Here is a 5,180-nt window from a genome sequence, read left to right on the forward strand (position 1 = left end):
TTTTTTTTAAATGATAACTATTTTTGACATCTTCTCTCGCACATTTGGTTGATGTTCAACAAGGCGGTATACCTAATAATTTTTTTCAAAAAACATTTTTATAAACAATACATTAAATTTTAATCATTTTCTTGTAGGTACCTATAACTCTTTACACGAAATGTGTTTGAATTCAATCGAAGAAAACCGGAGCTCTGTAACGGTTCGTGAATTACCTTTTCACATTCCATTCCAGTTTACGGATTTTTTTAAGCTGAATAAAGTTGTTAGGTAGGTACCTACCCATTTGAAGTGTGAGGGTTCTAAAATTTGAGGAAATATCAAATATAATGTTCTGGAATATTAGCGTTTCTTCTGGTAAAATCACGGGTTTAAGGCCCTGAACCCTTTTATGAAAATGTTTTATTATTTTTAATTCCCCGAATATAAGAGGAAAGTGGAACATGAAAACAAGAATAGGTTAAAAAAATAAAGGAATGCTTGTACCAAAATATAACAATAAATACGGACAGTGAACCTTGGAATACAACGTGCCCGAAATATTCAACATGCTACCAAGCAATATAAAAAATGGCGAATAACCTAAGAAATTCAGATATATGCTGAAAACATGGCTACTAAGCAGAGATACTCTGTATTAGTAATACTATTGATTATGGGAGTGGTTATTGATAAATATTACGTATAAGTTGTATTGTAATTAGTAATGATATTGTGTAAAAATGTAATATTGTAATTGAACATGAACACCCTGTTGACAAACTGCTTAATTGCTGTTTAATGGGATTGTACTTTGAAGAACAATAAATATTTTTTTAAAACGGATTAAGTTTTATTTATTTATTTATTTATTTATTATAAGAACTTTTTGAACATTTATACATATTTTTGATAATTCATCCGCCATGCTAGGGATGTCCCTGTGTTATGGCGGGTGATATTTACAGATTGGATTTATAAAATAAGTTAATTATAAGTTATAAAGTTATGCAATTTAGATTAAAATATAAGTTAATTAGATTATACAATTAAATAATAAGTAAGTAATAAAACTATACAAATTAAATTAAATTAAAAGTTATTAAATTATACAAATTTAATTGCATTACAAATATTAAAATCATGGTTTCTAAATGTATTTATAGTAATAAAAATAGTATTAAATATTAATAATAATTGATAATTAGTTGATAAAATTATAATATAATTTAATTTATGTACCAATTTTTATATATTGTGGTCTCCAAGTGAACTTATCCATTTTGATATTAGTTTTTCGGTTTTTAAGTTTTCAGGGAGAAGGTTAAATATTTTGGGAGCTAGGTACATGAAATGTCTTCGAGCTGACGTGGTATGTAGTGTAGGTACGTTGTAGTGTCGGTTTGTCATTGTACTGGTGGTGTAATTGTGGTGTACGAGGGTTTTTTTTCTTATATTTGTACAAAAAATGAATTAGAGTAAATTTTATGTGGAGTTGCCGTATGTTTAAGACATTGTATTCAGTGAAGAGTCGAGTGGAGGAGTATCTTGTCGGTCGGTCGGTCGTTTGAACCGTGATGTTTAGTAGGTTATCGATAGGGTTATTTGGGTCCATTATAAGCGTCTGTGTATGGTGGGGGCTCGAATTCATCAGTAACATTGTGAGTTAAGTGGATGTATAAAGATAAAGGAAAAGGAAAACCATAGAAATTGATAATTAAGATGTGTTTTTGCAGATGTTTAGTTACTCTAGTGCTTAGTAGAATGAATTAACGGAATTAGAACAATAGGAAGAGTGTTAAAACAGATATATATATATATATATATAAATAAAAATGGAACAATTTAAGTTCATCGAAAAGTAAAAGACACTGAGATAATCAAAATAGTTAAAACAGGTATTTATAAAAATAAAAATGGCACAATTTAAATTCATCCAAAAAAAATATGAGGCATTGAGATAATCAAAATGGTTAAAACAGATGTACCTATATAAAAATAAAAATGGAACAATTAAAATTCATCGAAAAATAAAAGACAATGAGATAATGAAAATAGTTAAAACAGATATTTATAAAGATAAAAATGGAACAATTTAAATTCATTGTAAAGTAAGAGACAAATAGATAATCTAAATTGTTAAAACAGATATTTGTAAAAATAAAAATGGGACAATTTAAATTCATCAAAAAATATGAGACATTGAGATAATCAAAATAGTTAAAAGAGATGTATATACAAATTAAGATGGAATAATTTAAGTTCATCGACAAATAAGAGACATTGAGATAATCGAAAAAATTAAAACAGATATTTATAAAAATAGAAATAGAACAATTTAAATTCAACGAAAAATAAGAGACATTGAGATAATTGAAAAAATTAAAACAGGTATATATAAAAATAAAATTGGTATAATTTAAATTCATCGAAAAATAAGAGACATTGAGATAAACAAAATAATTAAAACAGATGTGTATAAAAATAAAAATTAAACAATTTAAATTCATCGAAAAATAAGAAAAATAAGTGACACAATAATCAAAATAGTTAAAACAGATATCACGATTTAAAATAATAATGCATAGGAAATGGTTGAAACAATTGTTATAATTATAGTTCATGCGACAGTTAAGAGAATTATAGAAGACTTTAGTTATTTGGAGAAGTAGAGTTTTTAAAATTAATAGTATAATAATTACCAAGGGATGTAAAAAAATTAATAAATATACCACATTTAAGAGAATTAGCAAAATTAAAATTATTAAGAAAAGTGAAAAAAGTGCAAGAATAAAAACAATCACTAGGATAGACGGAATCAAGTGGTTGGAAATTATAAATTAATAGTTGTATCCAATTTTTGAATAGCATTATTAAGAGAAGTTAAGTGAGGTAATTGATTTAAGTAAGATAATTTTATTTGATGATATGATAGGATTAGGATTATCATGGAAATATAAGGAGTTAATTTAGTTGAAATTATTTTATAATTTAAAACAATTGAATGTATCACATGTATCATACGACATAAAGTAATTGAGAAATTAAAAATATTTAAGTAAGTTAAGTTTGGTATAATAATTCGATAAATTAGCACAGTGGAAATAAATGGATGAATTGGAATAATTGTAGAATAGAATATAGAATAGAACATAGAATATATATAGAAAAGAATATTTGAGTGATTTAATATGATCAGATAAAGGGGAATTATGGAGCAAGTTACGATAAATATTTGAAGCAAGTTGATAAGTTTAGTAAGATTATTAATAATTATAGATAGATTTGTGATGTGAGCAAAGTTGACTGAGAAAAGAAAATAAATAAAAATTATTGAATTATTACAGATAAGCAGATTAGTTAATGGATTTTTTTTGTTGACTTCCAGTCACATTTTTTTAATGTCCGATTCATACGAGATTCTAAGGATTTTAGAGTCCTCAGACTTACGAACATACACCTGACCATTTTTTGTCCATGTGAATTTATAGTTTTTTATTTTTGCCTGTTGTTTTGTTTGAGCCAGGAGGAATTTTTTTCTTGAAGTTAGGTGGTCGGATATATAGATGGGTGTACTGTGACCCATCTGAGTATGTGGTAGTCCTATGGATAAAGCAGTAATTCGGCCTTTGGTTTTAATGTGTTCTTTTAGTTTAGCCAGGAATAAATCTCGCATTAGTTTAGAGCTGAGGGTGATTATTATATCTCTTGGTTTTGAACGAGAATCATCGGAGCGGTTTCTGCCTCCCACCCGCACCACAGAGGTCGCGTCTTCGGGCTGTACTACCGATTTTATGACGTTTGTGGATAGGTTGTGAAATATAGTAACTAGATTTTCATGTGGATTTTCCGGGAAGTTGCGCAATTCTAGGTTGTTCGACTGAGACTCGTATTCCTGATTATCAATTTTATTCTCCAGGTACTCCACTGTTTTTTTGAGGTCTTGTTGCTCTTTTTGAATGTTTCGAATTCAGTTTCAATTTTTTGGTTTTGGATTATGGTTAGATCGATTTTTTTTATTAGGTCATCGTATTGTTTGCTGATGAAATCAATACTTTTTTGCGTTTCTCCCTTGAATAATTCGATTTGTGTTAAGATTTCTTTTTTAATGTTATCCATTTTTTTATCGATGTGTTGAGTTATTTTTTCAATTTTTATTTCATCGAGTTCAAGCGCACTTTTACCTCTAGTTGTCATTGTTATATTAGGTAATGTGAAGTTGATTTAAATTTTAAGTGAGTTATTTATTGGAATAGGTTATTTATGATTTTTATTTGAATAATTTATGCTTTTGTTGATTTATTTATTAACTTGTAGTGACATCTGTGGTTAAGACTTTGCAGTAGTGCTTTTGATTATAAATAAAATTAAAATTAAAATCCTGTTGGTTTGGTTGAGTTTCGAACGTCCGCCCTCCCCGTCGATATTAATTTCAACTGGTGTGACCGGTTTATCCACAGGACTACTCCCGAGTTAAGAGTTAGCGACAGTATAGTTCTTTATATATTATAAATCGCCTTTGGAAGATGACAATGTTATTTTAGATTTTTAGTTTTCACTGTTCAACTGTTTTTCATAAACAATTAACTATTGTTTTTTGTTTGTTTTATATGATATTCACTTTCACTGTATTCTTCACATCCACTAATTTCTTTGACTAATCGAGGTTACGACAGTTTATTAGTAAAACTTTAGTGTTGGGAATAAAAACAAAGATTTTTAATTATTAAACTAAACAACCGAGTCTAAAAACATCAATTTCAAACTGAAATAACACTTCCACAGAATAAATCGTGGACGATTAATCCAATAGTATCACTTTTCACTTGTTAATTTGCGTTTTTTGTTGTTTTTTTAGATATTTTAAACAGGAGTTTTGACAGAATACGTCGTGATTGTTATTGTTGTAGATTTTTTTTTTGATCTCAAATATTCTAAAACCCGAAATTGGTAAAAAAAATATAGTTTCTCTTCAATTTTAACATTTAGGTTGCCATGGGTAGTTTATTTATCAATAATTTTTAAACATTTCTAGCCTACTAACACTTAAATCGTAAAAAATTTTCACATTGATTTCAAAGCTCTCCATACACACTTAATGGCATCTATAACAACGAGTAAACTTCCTGATAAACATATTGGTAATTTAATAAAAATCTCTTCAAATTATTCGCATTTTTGTCAAAAACGGGATTGCAGGG

This window comes from Hesperophylax consimilis, chromosome 14 (assembly GCF_061612785.1).
Source record: "Hesperophylax consimilis isolate HC1 chromosome 14, BYU_Hcon_1.0, whole genome shotgun sequence".
Taxonomy (NCBI): domain Eukaryota; kingdom Metazoa; phylum Arthropoda; class Insecta; order Trichoptera; family Limnephilidae; genus Hesperophylax; species Hesperophylax consimilis.